Genomic DNA, 16,658 nt, shown 5'->3' on the forward strand with positions numbered 1-16,658 from the left:
CAGCTGGCCCACTTGGATCTCCAAGTTTCTAATTGAGGACGCCTGCGCTTGCATTACTGCATCATTTTTGTCCATATGTTATTTCAGTAGGGCGTCCAATGAGCTTCCAGAGGTGTTTGATTATGAGGGTTGCTGGTTATACGATTGCCTTGGTTGCCTCTAGTTCGAGTTATGGTGAAAAAGAGGATTTCCTCGACTGCCACTCTGATGGTTGATTGGCCCCCCTAGTTAGGATTGCCTCCCCAACCGAAGTTAGGATGGCTCCTCTAGCCAGGATTGTAGGTGTTACTGAAGAGGTTGTTCTGGATGGCGCATACTTGCTGGAGATTTGATGGGCACCTTTCTGCTACATGAGCCCCTCCACAATTAACGCAACTTATTGCGGCCACTTGAGCCGGTGCAGTAGGTTGCGCTGATTGTTGGGGGATGGCTTCTTGACTGATTGCCATCGATTGAAGGATGGAGGTCACCGCGGCCATCTGAGTGGCCAATGTGGTCATTGTCTCCATAGGGACAATGGCAGTTTCATTCTTTCTGAGTTTGGCGCCTCGGCCTCCATAGCCATCATCAATCCAGTCATCCATGTTTCGCGATATGTGGTCAAGGATAATTTTAGCCTCAGTATACGTTTTGTCCATAAAACCTTCTGCTGCGGAGGCATCAGCAACAGCCTACGTTGATCTATTCAGGCCATTATAAAAGGTCTCCATCAAAATGCAATCGGGTATCCCGATATGCGGGCAGTTTTTCACCAATCGTCTAAATCACACCCAGGCAGTGCTCAGGGTCTCATTCTCCATTTGTTCAAAGTTCAGCACGTCCTTTCGTTGCCTTGCGTTGATGGCCGGCGGGAAGAACTTCTTCATGAATCGCTCCACCAGTTGATCCCATGATGTGATCTCGTTCGGCTCCAGTGAGTGAACCCACCTCTTGGCTTCGTCCCTCAAGGTGTAAGAAAACAAATACAATCTAATACTCTCCGGGGTTACGCCAGGTAATGAGAAGTTGCTGTACATTTTGATAAAGCTGGTCAAGTGGGCATGTGGGTCTTCACCTTGCAGACCCCCAAATTGCCTTGCATTTTGGATCATTTGTAGCATGACTAGCTTTATTTCGAACCTTGCTTTCTCCTCGAAAGTAGGCCATGAAATCCCAGGCAAAAATTCATACAAGTTGGGTGCCGTATAATTCCTCATGGGGATGTTGCGATCAACAGCCAGGAAAACAGGATCCTGCGCTGGCCTAACAGCCTCTTGATTTACTACGGGAACCGCATTATCGTTATTATTTGCAATATTCGCTGCTTTCTTTCGCCTTATCCGATTCTGGCGTGCCCGTGCACGAAAGGTACGCTCGATCTCAGGGTCAGCTTCGAATTCTGGTTCAGCACCAGTACTCATAAACTGTCAAGTTGCTCTCCGTGTTGAACAACTAGTACAACGAGATCTTTCCTGCAAATACCACAAACACACTCAAATAATAAACCATTAACCACTCCCCGAAAACGGCGCCATAAACTTGTTGACATAATTTTTTTTCTTTATCTTCTAAAGTATAAATTCATGCCATAAACTTGTAACGCAAATTTTATGCAATGATATGTGATACTACTTCTAAATATGCGTTATTAACGAATGTTCTTGTAGTATGTTGTGCGTTGTCACAAGTTTCCTTGCGTTGAAACCAAGTATAATTTCACCGCAAGTTTCTCGGTGTGATTCGAGGTCGAACACAGGGACTATTTTAGGTTATTACATTAGATTTGTGATATATGCGACCAGGGGTTTTTCAATTTATAAAAGAATTTGTGTACAAGAATTTAAATATGCGATAAAGTAAAGTAAAGCGGTAAAAATGCGATAATAACATAAATTTCATTAAAGTAAATTGCGATGAAGTAAATCTAAGCTAAGATGATGCAAGATAGAGGTTTCATGATACAAGATACTGAGGTCAAGGCTGGCTGTGAAGATTATGCAAAGATCGTGTAATGCGGTGACAAGTCTTATGTGCGAATCAGAAACAGAAAGGATAACTAATATAAACAGCGCAAGTTCCTTAATTGCATTAAAGATATAAGTACTGTTCCGCTTTTCCCTTGGCGTACACCTCTCGGTGATCGGCCACATTCCCACATCTCTGTGGTGAAACAGAGGTGAACGTAATGAACGCAAGGTTGCTTCCATCTCTGGAAGTACTACTCGCATTAAGTTACTCGTTTAATCCATATTAATTACCAAGGTATTAAGAAAACTTCATGGAGAAATCGATTAATGGAGGAGCGAAAATAGACAGAGAAGTGGTAATAGAAATGATCAAGGAATTCAATAAAACTATTTAGCATCTGATACATGATTTGTGAATGAAGAGATTAAGAAAGTGAAATACAATTGATGAATAGAGTTAGAACAAATACAAATAAATGCCAACGTCTTGGCACCGATCTAGATGGAGATTTGCTTGCTGGCGTGGATGAAGTGAACGGATGGATGAGCTTCCCTCTCAGGCTTGCTCAACCGGTAGCAGAGATCTAGGCACAGAGCTTCACAGTTAGGATCTGGCAGATCGCAATGAGACTCACCTCTCGGCCTTGTCTCTTCTCTTCCCGGATTTCTTCCGATCATTACTCAGCGCATCCTTTCTCTCAATAATCCAGCATTAATTAGCCCTCGTATCAGTTATACCCATATCAAGTATATCTTCTTCGAATTCTATGGGGGTATTTATAGGTGAAAAGCTTTGACTCTTGGCTTGTGGACCTCACTTCTTGTTATAGAAATTCCGAAGATGGAGGAATAAATATTCCTTCTGTTATGCAATCAAACCGTCAAATCTGCACAATGGTTAGTTGTACATGTGTCACAATCCTCCGTATTTGCATTGCTCAGCTGCATCTTTCGATCGGTTGCTCGCATGCGGTGTTATTTTTATTACCGTATGCGGTTGAGATTCAGCTCTGGATCGACTGTCGCATTGCACCGTCATTGTGTTAATCGTCTCTTCATTGTTGATTGACGGACGCAATGTGATAGAGATGCGTTGTTCTGTTTCACGTTGAGCCTTGATCGCAAGCGGTGACTTGGTTTCCTGCAAAACAGAGTAAAAATATCTGCTTCTACCATCTTGACGATGTTAGTGAGTGTGATTGCGATAATTCATAATTATTGTATTTCTGAGCTAATTTACATACAATCGACGCATATTCCTTTTCTTTTGGCCGCAATATCTAAATAAGGCAACATAAATAACTTGTATTTCTACAAGTTATCAACTACCTTGGTATTCTCAGTGTGAGAATCCAGAGGGTGGGCTCTGTTCGAACTTGGAATGAGGCAGACGAAGAAGGAAACATCGATCGTGTACACGATTGGGTAAGTGGGAGATAATGGAGACCTATCGTATAGGTTGATGCCCAATCGTTTAGCTAAAGCTATGAGATCGTTTAGCTCGGTCTATCACTTACAGACACTACACGATCGTTTACTTTGGGCAAGCGAGGATCTAGTAAAACTATGCAATCGTTTAATAAATACAGTATGATCGTTTAGCTCATCACTGCACGATCGTTTAGCTCGCCCAAGCCGTCATTTAGTAAATCCGTATTTACTTGACGACTACCATGAGAACCTTTGCGCGAGAGAGAAATCTCCAAAACCTTTATATGAAAACTTTTTCAACAGTTTGTAAATCTTACTAAAATTAGGTAAACCATTTTCCTTTTATCACACGGTTCCCATGAAAATCCAATAACCACCCACTCAATTGGTTATTAAAGAAAAAGAATTAATTATCCAATAATTAATATTATGATAAATATAAATGATAACTAACTTATCATCAGTTTTAATATTTCATATCATGAAACATATAAACCATAGTTCTTTTTCTATTCCATGGTACTTAATGTAAATCTCATCTACATCAATCCTCCACTAGATGTATCGCATACATCATACCGATTATATCATATATAATCAAAATACCTCTTGTCAATTTGAACATTTCAAATTAACACTAAGAACTGATCCTCAACTGAATACATTGAGCTACCAAGGGGACCTCATGGACCTGTAGCTCGAAGCTCCAACAGTACGTGAATAACTAACTAAACTCTTTAGTCACGGGATCCACCATCCGTTAACTGCTAGGCACTCTACTAAAGATCGATAGCCGAACTCTTCTTACTACAAATATATTATGTGTCCATCTTAACCAATCAACAGTGCAATAACCTTTCACAGATCGCTCGTAAGTACAACTGGGCCAATAACCGTTATGCTCTTGTAGTTACATCTATCTTCTTAAGTACCACTGATCTCTCTAATGAACATAAGTCATAGTTCTACTATGATTGAGTCTTCTCTTCCAAAGAGAAGTTGTGGCCACTATGTTCAAGCCCCGGAATCAACCCTTAAGAGATCAATCTTTCTACTTATCCCTACTTCGGGAAAGAAGTGAATTTCATCTTGTGGATTGAGTTCCCAGCTCCCAGATAAGAAAAGTCTCCAAAAAGGTAGGCATATTGAGTTGGCAATCTGGCCACTCTTACCCATACTAATCAAAGGACCGCTCTCAAAGGCAGGAGTTCCCAAAACACTCAAGATTGAGGTCGTGTCACCTATCGTCGTTTAGGTGATATGTAAGTCTCTAGTATCAACAACGTTATATACAGAGTCTAATCATCTCGTGGTCCAGGTCTTATACAAAATCTTTGTATAGGACACCCCCGCTTGCACGTCTTCACATCAATGGTCAGAATCTACCATCCGTAATAGTTTACAACACTTGTAAACCTCTACAAAGTAGGTCGTATCCATAATGTCACCAGGATCAGGTATCCCACCTTAATCCTTATACTACAGACTTATTTAGGTTATCACATATGGCATGATCCACTAGTATATCACATATACATGCTTAAGTTCACATAAGATAACCAAAGAGCTTTGTTTATTGGATATGAGTAAATACCAGAATTAAATAACACCAATTTTATTCATTAAACAATGTGTATTTTTACAAAACAACGAGATTTCGGGAGAATTAAGACACCAATACCAACAATCTCCCATTTGTCCTAATGACGCGGGAGACTAATTTACAATACAATATAAAAATGTACAATATACAATAAACTAGAGCATACCCCAGTATCATCTCCCACTTGCCTTAGTCAAGATGTCGCATGTCCCGCAGACCCAGACACTTCAGGTGACCTTCGAACACTTTAGTCGTGAGGACCTTATAATGAGATCAGCAACGCTGTGCTCCGATGCGATCTTCATGACTATCACATCACCTGGATGCACAATCTCCCTAATCAGGTGATATTTTTATTCTATGTGCTTACCCCAACGATGACTCCGAGGCTCCTTCGAATTTTCCAGAGCACCGTTGTTATCACAATAAAGAATGATAGATAAATTCATATTTGGAACAACTTCCAAATATGAAAGGAACTTCCTCAGCCAAATAGCCTCTTTAGCTACTTCACAAGCCGCTACGTATTCGGCTTCCATAGTGGAGTCTGTGATGCATCCTTGCTTGATGCTTCGCCAGACTACAGCCCTTCTATTCAGAGTAAACACTGACCCCGATGTCAAATTGTAAGAATCTCTATCGGTTTGAAAGTCAGAGTCCGTGTATCTTGTAAGGATAAGATCCTTATCTCCATACGCAAGCATGTAGTCCCTCGTTCTCTGAAGATACTTGAGGATCATCTTGACCGCCGTCTAGTGATTAAATCCTAGATTGGATTGATACCGACTAACAATCCCTACTGCATAGCAAATGTCGGGTCTAGTACACAACATTGCATACATCAAGCTTCCTACAGTAGAAGCATAGGGAATCTGTCTCATCTCCTCAACCTCTTAAGGTGTCTTAGGACATTGATCCTTAGACAAAACAATTCCATGCCTGAAGGGTAAAAAACCCCTCTTGGAATCCTACATCCTATACCTGATCAACATTTGATCAATGTACGATGTCTGAGACAGGGCTAACCATTTGTTCTTGTGATCCTGAATGATCTGGATCCCGAGAACAATCTGTGCCTCACCCAAATCTTTCATTTGGAACTGGGCAGCTAGCCAACTCTTAATGTCAGTCAGATACCCTACCTCATTCCCAATGAGTAGGATATCATCCACATACAGTACCAGGAAAACTACTGAGTTGTTGATGATCTTCTTGTAAACACAAGACTCATCAACGTTTTGGTCAAAGCCAAATGACTTAACAATAGTGTCAAATCTGATGTTCCAAGATCTAGATGCTTGTTTTAGCCCATAAATGGACCTATTAAGCTTGCAAACTCTTTGCACTTGATCTGGAACTACGAACCCCTCTGGTTGAGTTATATAGATGGTCTCCTCAAGATTACCATTAAGAAAGGTGGTCTTGACGTCCATTTACCATATTTCATAATCATAAAATGTGGCTATGGACAGAAGTAGACTTCAACGTGACAACAGGTGAGAAACTTCTTCATAGTCAACTCCCTCAACCTGGTTATAACCCTTTGCCACGAGTCTAGCCTTAAAGTTTTGCACCTTTCCATCTACACCTCTCTTTCGCTTAAAGATTCACTTACACCCAATAAGTCTTACCCCATCAGGTAGATCAACAAGCTCTCAGACGTTATTGAAGTACATAAACTCCATTTCTTGGTTCATGGCCTTAACCCATTCATCTTTGTCAACATCCTCCATTGCTTTCTTAAAAGACAACGGATCCTCAACCCCATCATTCGTAATGACGTTTTGGGATTTAGTCAAGCCCATGTAGCGATCCGGTGGGTTTATAACCCTCTCACTACGTCGAGGCAGTTTCAACTCTTAAGCTGGTTGACTAGACATTTCGACCTTAACAACTCTTATTGATCTGTCAGGCTGTTCAACAACTCTTGTTGAACCCTCAGCAGTCTTAGTCTCACTTGAGATTTCACGTAAAACGAGCTTACTTCGTGGCTTATGATCCCTCATGTGATCTTCTTCCAAGAAGATATCATTTGTGGAAACAAACACTTTGTTCTCACTCGGATCATAGAAATATCCTCCTCTCGTTTCCTTGGGGTGGCCTACAAAGAGGCAAACCTTCGAACACGGTTCCAACTTCTTTGGGTTAGTCGCTAGAACATGTGCCGGACAGCCCCAAATCCTGAAGTGGCATAAAATACCTTTACGACCTCTCCATAACTCAAAAGGTGTTTCAGACATACTTTTTGAGGGAACGTTGTTCAGGATATAACATGTAGTCTGCACGGAATAACCCCAAAACGAGTCTGGAAGATGAGCATAACTCATCATAGACCGAACCATATCCAACAAAGTTCTGTTTCTTCTTTTTGATACACCATTCTACTGAGGTGTACCAAAGGCCGAGAGTTGGGACGCAATTCCATATTCTATCATATAGTTCTGGAATTTGAGGTCCATATACTCTCCACCACGATTAGATCGTAGTGTTTTTATCTTCTTCTAACAAGTTTTCAACTTTAGCCTTATACTTCTTGAACTTGTCAAGGGCTTGAGACTTACGTAACATTAGGAAGAGATACCCAAACCTTGAATAATCATCTATGAAAGAGATGAAATATTCATACCCACCTCGAGCTCTAACATTCATCGGACCACAGAGGTCTGAATGTACAAGCTCCAAGGCTTCCTTGGCTCTGTAACCTTTTCCAGTAAAAGGTCGTTTGGTCATCTTGCCTTCGAGGCATGATTCACATACCGACAAGGAGTTTTCTTCTAAACTCTTTAGAAGTCCACTTGCACTAACTTCTCAATCCTATTGAGGTTGATATGACCTAACCTAAGATGGCAAAGATGGGCGTTTTCCTTTAGAGAAACGTTTGGTCTTTTAGCTATTCTTGCCATACTGAACATTTCAATGTTAAACAAGGCTTTTATGACTAACGACCTTAGAACATATAAGTTATTTTCCATTGAACCAGAACTAATCTCCATTCCATTCTTGAAAATAAACATTTTATTCTCAGAAAAGGAGACGGTATAGCCTTGTTCAATGAGACAAGAAATCGAGATTAAGTTCCTCTTAATATGAGGAACTACAAAAACATTATCCAGTAACAGATAACGTTTCTTGTCAACAAATAACTTCAGCCTGCCTACAACAATAGCTGAAACAACCTCACCAGTACTGACTCGAAGAGTCATCTATCCATGTGGTTGTTGGGATTGGTGTCCTAATTCTCCCGGAGTCTCTTTGGTTTGTAAAGATATACATTGTTCAATGAATAAAATAAGTGTTATTTAATTCTGGCATTTACTCATATCCAATAAACAAAGCTCCTTGGTTATCTTATGTGAAATTAAGCATGTATATGTGATATACAAGTGGATCATGCCTTAAGTGATAACCTAAATAGGTCTGTAGTATAAGGATTATGGTGGGATACCTGATCCTAGTGACACTACGAATACGACCCACTTTGTAGAGGTTTGCAAGTGTTGTAAACTACCACAGATGGTAGATCCTAACCATTCATGTGGAGACGTGTGAGTGGGGGTGTCCTATACAAAGAGTTTGTATAAGACCTGCACAACGAGATGACTAGACTCTATATATAACGTTGTTGATACTAGAGACTTACATCTCACCTAAACAACCATAGGTGACAAGACCTCAATCCTGAGTGTTTTGGGAACTCCTGCCTTTGAGGGCGGTTCTTTGATTAGTATGGGTGAGAGTGGCCAGATTGCCAACTCAACATGCCTACCTTTTTGGAGACTTGTCTGATCTGGGAGCTGTGAACTCAATCCACAAGATGGAATTCACTTCTTTCTCGAAGCAGGGATAAGTAGAGAGATTGCTCCCTTAAGGGCTGATTCTGGGGCTTGAACATAGTGGCCACAACTTCTCTTTGGAAGAGAAGACTCAGTCATAGTAGGACTATGACTTATGTTCATTAGAGGGATCAATGGTACTTAAGGAGACATATGTAACTATAGAGGCATAACGGTTATTGGCCCAGCTGTACTTACGAGTGATCTATGAAGGGTTGTCACACTACTGATTGGTTAAATGAACACATAATATATCTGTGGTAAGAAGAGTTCAGCTGTTGGTCTTTAGTGGAGTATCTGGCAATTAACGAATGGTAGATTTCGTGACTAAAGAGTTTAGTTAGTTATTCATGTACTGTTGGAGCTTCGAGCTACAGGTCCATGAGGTCTCCTTGGTAGCTCAATCGATTCAGTTGAGGATCAGTTTTTGGTTTTGATTCGAAATGTTCAAATTGACAAGAGGTATTTTGATTATATATGATATAATTGGTATGATGTATGAGATACATCTAGTGGAGGATTGATGTAAATGAGATTTATATTAAGTACTATGGGATAGAAAAAATAACTATGGTTTATATATTTCATGGGATAGAAAAAATAACTATGGTTTTGCTAGACGGTCGCTTGTCTAAAGTAAACGATCGTATAGATTTTGTAAGCGGCAGACCAAGCTAAATGATGAGCTAAACGATCGCTTAGCTTTATCTAAACGATTGGGCATCGACCTATATGATAGGTCTCCGTTATCTCCATTTGCCTAGTCGTGTACGCAATCGGTGTTTCCTCCTTCGTCTGCCTCATTCCAAGTTCGAACAGAGCCCACCCTCTGGATTCTCACATCAAGAATACCAAGGTAGGCTTGTTGGTGGTTTTAGACTCAACTCGACACCGTCGAGGTTTTCTGGAGGCAGTTCGTGGTGCTGTGGAGGCTGTTCGTGTTGTGGAAGAGTCTGTGGCCGAGGCGTTCGTTGATGACGAGCACGAAGTGTTCGTGCTGTGTTCATTGCGTTGTTGCGGTCGTGTAGATCGAGCATTCAAGGTTGCTGATTGTTCAAGTAGTCGCGCAACAGAGCGTGGAGATGCATATACAAATGTGTGTAGAGTTTTCCCTTACTGCATTTGTATTTACTCATGCTGTATGAACTATATAACCGTTTGTTTAAAGTTGACAGTAAATGTATTGTTCAATCATGATCGCAATTTGGAATAATCTTGTTCCGCTTCTCATGGAAATCGCTAATTAGATTTTCTTTAGTGGCAACGTTTGCTAGGAACTGAATCCTTGGTAAGAAGAACTGACATGATTGGTAGCACCTGAATCGAGGATCCAGGTAGAATCATCATTCTCTACCAGACATGTCTCCAAGACGAATAAATCATATTTACTATCTTGTCTCCTCTTTTGGAGAGTAGTGGAATGGAGGTCGTTTGCCACGAAATTTGTTTAACACGATTCTTTCCACTGTATATAATTGGTCATTTTAAAAGCTTTAAACAGAAATACTAACGAGTTGCTGAAAAAAAAAAACACATTGACCTACGTTAGGTTTTAAGCAAATACCCTTTGTAAAAACAAAACAATATCCAATAAGGATTTAGCAAAACTAACATGAACCCCGTGTGACATCTAGTTTCGCAATGACGCTTCAAAGATTTAGGACAAAAGCCGCTGAAGGGAGGTAAGTTATCCCTCCTCTGAATTGAGAAGTTCTCAACCAATCATTAATACCAGAACAACTCTTACTCCTATAATAACTAGCCATCATTGATTTGGCCAAGAGAACATTAACTTACTTAATAGTCTCCCGTAAGTGTGACCCACCATTTTAAGCCCTAGAGGTCCATCCCAAAAGGCCATCCGAAGGGGAAAAAATCCGACTGAGGCAAAACCTAAAGCGACTCTATCCATTTTTGGAGTTCACCTTGATATTGACCAACTGTACAAAACCCTTCCGAAGGGGGATGCTCCGAAGGCGACACGAGGGCGTACAGAATGATCTCACGGTGTGAACCAATGTCAGAGACCATAGGATGTGTTGACACACACCCTTCACCCATTTACTATAAACACTCTCTCCGTTCACCTTGATATGACTCATGCAAACACCATCCGAAGGGGAATGCATCCTGGGCACCACGAGGCCAAACATGAATATCATAGTATGAACACACAGGGAGAAATGTGAGTGGAATCATAGACCTATCTGATACGCCTTTTACTCCCACTGAGTATTTTATAACTTAGGGTTTAGCTTTCTTAGACAAACACGGCTTAGGATTTTAACTAAGTGACTTTTAGGTTTGCCCAAGAGCAACTTTTACCTTGGATAGTGAAACAACTTTTGATCATCATCCATTAAACTCTTTAACAGAGTCTTTGACCAAATCGTCACATGCTTGTTGAAAATCTATCTAATTCACCTTTCCAGGTAGGTTTCCAGGTAGGGGTGTTACGTTTCTGTCAACTTAAGAAACCAAGCCTAGCCAGAACCCGCCTTAGACAAAAGGTCCCTTATAAATAGGTTTACAACAAATTTAATCAATTTAATCTTATTAAACCGATTTTAAAAGATTAATCTAGGTTAGTAAATTTTTTAGAACCATTTGAACTTAGGTCTATCTCAATCCAATTTTAAAACCCTTTTAAAAAACTTGAGATCACCCTAAGTTCGCATGCAACTCTGAATTATTGATTTTAGGTCTAATTTCTTTTTTAACACTTATAAACGGAAACAACCACAATGCTAAGCTAACACATACAAGGCATTCATAATGCTTGTAAACAGCCTAAGTGTCATGCTCAATGCATTGTTCATTCATTGCTACTTCTTTTATATAATACTTATACAAAACAACAATGAAACAAGTAAAACATGTTTCCATTCACCCTTAGACTATAACACTTATAATAAAAGGATGATGCATATTAATGCTCACGACATGCAAAATATAACTCTTATATTTCATGATGCATACGCATGCTTTCAAGTAATTTCTTCATGCAATATTATAACATTTATAATACATGATGCATGGATAATTGCACAACTTAAGGTGGGTTTTAACTATATGACAAACACTTTGGCATATAAGAACCATACATCACATGTATAAACAACTAAAGTTGATGAATCGGGTAAAATTTCCTTAAAATCACAAAAATAAAGCCAACTATTACAAAGACAAGGAGTCTCCGGTTCAAATAGGTCTGGGTCTTGAACCGCTCGGGCAAAGCATCGTTTCTCCAACCATCGTGTACTAAGCACCCCGCGATCGTCTATATGATAAAACAAACGCTTTGCTCTATCGTTTACTAGCGCTCCCAGAGCTAAACGATCATTTAACATTTACTATACGATCGTCTAGAAATCGAAACGATCGTTTAACTATTACTACATGATCCTGTACCTTTACTAAGCGATGAAGACTGAAGTACACAATCGCTTAGCGTGCTCCGCACAACGCCCGCCTTTCGCGATCGTCTAAATGACTACGATGCCGCGAAGCACCATCACCTAAGCGATCGCTTAGCTAGCGCCTCTGTATCGCATATGCGCGATCGCATAGGTAGTAGCTAAGCGATGAAGCTTGCTAACTACATGATCGTCTTGTGTGCGACTTCTACTAAACGATGAGCATCGCATGCTCCCACTATGATCATCTACCTTCAATGCCTACGGGATCGGGCAACCAATGCTACGCGATATGGTAAATGATTTACCCCATCGCTTAGCATTAGCTAAACTATAGTTTAGAATATACTATACAATTGTCTAGAAAAATCTAAATGATCATTTAGTTAAATCCCAACGATCGGTTACCTAAGGTTACATGATCCGACCAACACTTGGTCTTCTTCGTCGTTGAGAACTGCATCGCCATGCATCAAAGCTTCATCATGAACGACTCGACGAACTCAAACTTTTTGAATTATAGACTCGATTGCAATGTTAATGTCGCCCAAAAACACAGGGGCCCTTACAATTAACACTTTGTAATACCGAAAGCTTGAACAAAAAGGCAATTTCAACCCGAAACATTTATCAACACAACCACAGATGCAGAAAATAGTTAACCACAAATGCAGAAACCCACTGCGACTGTAAAATGCGTTCAGTTCAGAGTTGTATGCAGACTTAGGGCCCATGTAACAGCTCAAACGATATCCAAAGCACCTCGATAGTGTCGAGTTGAGTATGACACCACCAACAAGGCTACCTTGATATTCTCGGTGTGAAAATCCAAAGGGTGGGCTCTTTTCGGACTTGGAATGAGGCAAACAAAGGAGGAAGCACCGCGTGTACACGACTGGGCAAGTGGGAGATGGTGGAGACCTATCGTATAGGTCAATGCCCAATCGTTTAGCTAAAGCTATGCGATTGTTTAACTTATCGTTTAGCTCAGTCTGTCGCTTACAGACACTACATGATCGTTTACTTTGGGCAAGCAATCGTCTAGCAAAACTATGCGATCATTTAGTAAATACAATACGATCGTTTAGCTCGCCACTGCATGATCGTTTAGCTCATCTAAGCCGTCGTTTAGTAAATCCGTATTTACTTGACGACTACCGTGAGATCCTTTGCGTGAGAGAGAAATCTCCAAAACCTTTTTATGAAAACATTTTCAACAGTTTGTAAATCTTACTAAAATTAGGAAAACCATTTTCCTTTTATCTCACGGTTACCATGTAAATCCATCAACCACCCACTCAATTGGTTATTAAAGAAGAATTAATTATCCAATAATTAATATTATTACAAATATAAATGATAACCAACTTATCATACTATATTTACAACCTATAGTTTTAATATTTCATCTCTCATAAAACATATAAATCATAGGTTTTTTTCTATTCCATGGTACTTAATGTAAATCTCATTTACATCAATCCTCCACTAGATGTATCTCATACATCATACTGATTATATCATATATAATCAAAATACCTCTTGTCAATTTGAACATTTCAAATCAACACCAAGAACTGATCCTCGACTGAATCCATTGAGCTACCAAGGGGACCTCATGGACCTGTAGCTCGAAGCTCTAATGGTACGTGAATAACTAATTAAACTCTTTAGTCACGGGATCTTCCATCCGTTAACTGCCAGACACTCCACTAAAGACCAACAGCTGAACTCTTCTTACTACAGATATATTATGTATCCATCTTAACCAATCAGCAGTGCGACAACCCTTCACAAATCAATCGTAAGTACAGCTGGGCCAATAACTGTTATGCCCCTGTAGTTACATCTGTCTCCTTAAGTACCATTGATCCCTCTAATGAACATAAGTCATAGTTCTACTATGACTGAGTCTTCTCTTCCAAAGAGAAGCTATAGCTACTATGTTCAAGCCCCAGAATCAGCCCTTTAAGGAAGCAATCTCTCTACTTATCCCTACTTCGGGAAAGGAGTGAATTCCATCTTGTGGATTGAGTTCTCAGCTCTCAGATCAGACAAGTCCCCAAAAAGTTAGGCATGTTGAGTTGGCAATCTGGCCACTCTCACCCATACTAATCAAAGGACTGCCCTCAAAGGTAGAAGTTCCCAAAACACTCGGTCGTGTCACCTATGGTCATTTAGGTGAGATGTAAGTCTCTAGTATTAACAGCGTTATATATAGAGTCTAATCATCTCGCGGTCTAGGTCTTATACAAACTCTTTGTATAGGACACCCCCGCTCGCATGTCTTCACATGAAAGGTCAGGATCTACCATCTGTAGTAGTTTACAACACTTGTAAACCTCTACAAAGTGGGTCGTATCTGTAGTGTCACCAGGATCGGGTATCCCACCTTAATCCTTATACTATAGACCTATTTAGGTTATCACTTAAGGCATGATCCACTTGTATATCACATATACATGCTTAAGTTCGCATAAGATAACCAAGGAGCTTTGTTTATTGGATATGAGTAAATGCCAGAATTAAATGACACTTATTTTATTCATAAACAATGTGTATCTTTATAAAACAATGAGATTCGAGGAGAATTAGGACACCAATCCCAACAGCTCAGAACATGTTCACGAACATATGTGCCTTTCTTCATTTTGGAGTTGAAGATGCATTTCAGAGCTTCATGTTTGAGTTATCCAGACGGTTGTCCGAACATTCCCCGCAGGGACTCCATGATCTCATGCGCCAAGACCATATGCTCATGCTTCTTGGCCAGAACGTCATTTAGATTGGCTAAGCTGTAAGCTCAGTCCTTTTCGTTCGTCCGTGTCCATCGCTCATAAGCCTCCCAAACATTTTGAGTGGCGTTCTGAGTCAGAATAGGAGGAAACTCCTTCGTAAGGACGAACCTTAAGTCATTGATGATTAAAATTGTAGTTATCGTGTGTTTCCAACTAGCGTAATTCTTGCTAGTCAACTTATCGACACTTAAAAGAGCTAATGTGGCTGTAGCCATATTACGTTGTTGAAAAACAGAACAAACTTAATGAGTCTATGCATTACCACTTTTAGCACCAATTTTACTTTTAGCAAAATAGTTTCTATGTACCCTAAGTGAAAAGACATCTATTTTGCAATGATGCCCCAGTGAGACAAAACAAAAGTCACCGGTGGGGTGATCAGATGCACCTTCACTGGGATGAGACATTCTCAACCATTAAGCAGAAACAACTTTTGTAACTAACACTAACAGTCACCATTTTTCGGTCTAGAACTGTTAATCTTTAATAATTTTGCGTAAGTGTAACCCCTCATTTTTTGCCCCAGAGTCTCACCCTAATGCGCCCACCATAGGGAAAAAGCAGATTAGGACGAGAGACTAAAGTGACCTTATCCTATACAGGAGATTAGATAAAGAGTCGTGCAAAACTTCCATCTTATAGGGGGGACACTTCCAGGGTGCCTCGAGGCGTTGGACAGAAACGTTATCCAACCTAATGAGAGAGACCATGAGATATGTTGTCACACGTCTCGTTCCCACTTACTATGAACATTCTCTCCATTCACCTTGGTATTGACCTACCTAAACACCATTCTTTATGGGGACACTCACAGGCTGCCTTGAGGCCGATGATAGTTCTCATGGTGTGAACATAAAGGGAGAAACGTGAAGAGGTTTAAGTGAAGTATCATATACCCCAAGTACCTCCCACTGAATGTTTTACCTAGGGATTCATTAACTTAGATCATTCAGCTACTAATTTTATCTAAGTATGTTTAATTTTCTAAAAAACAACTCTTGTCTTTGATATTAAACAAGTTCAAGTCAAGTCCCATTAAACTTGTTAACGGACTATCCTCAAATTTGTATGCATGGATCAAATCTATCTAATTCACCTTTTCAAATAGGTTCCCAGGTAGGGATGTTCCGTTTCTGCCAATTTAAGTACCTCAGCCTAGACAGAACCCACCTTAGACAAAAGGTCCCTGATAGATAGATTTGCTACATATTTAATCTTTTATTAGTTAATTTAATCCTATTAAATTGATTAAAGGATTAAACCTTAGGTTTGTAATCTCATTAGAACCGTGATCTTAGGTCTATCTCCATCAAGTTTTAAAACTCTTTTAAAACCATGATTCAAGCCTAAGTTCGCATGCATGTCTTTCTTATTGATTTAGTTCTAATTTCCCTTATAACTCTTATAAAAGAAACAACCAAAACCATCCACACTGCTATGCATAACTAGCTATTTATAACTCTTATAAATTTAACCTATGTGTCATACTTCATGTAATGTCCATTCATTACTATATATAACACTTATATACTTGGTAATGAACTAAGCATACATGCTTCCATATATATTTATACTATAATACTTATAATATAAAGATGATGTATGAATATGCTTAATGCATGCATAAATAT

This window comes from Benincasa hispida, chromosome 11 (genome assembly GCF_027475165.1).
Source record: "Benincasa hispida cultivar pf3 chromosome 11, pf3_genome.v1.1, whole genome shotgun sequence".
In the NCBI taxonomy this organism is placed as follows: Eukaryota; Viridiplantae; Streptophyta; class Magnoliopsida; order Cucurbitales; family Cucurbitaceae; genus Benincasa; species Benincasa hispida.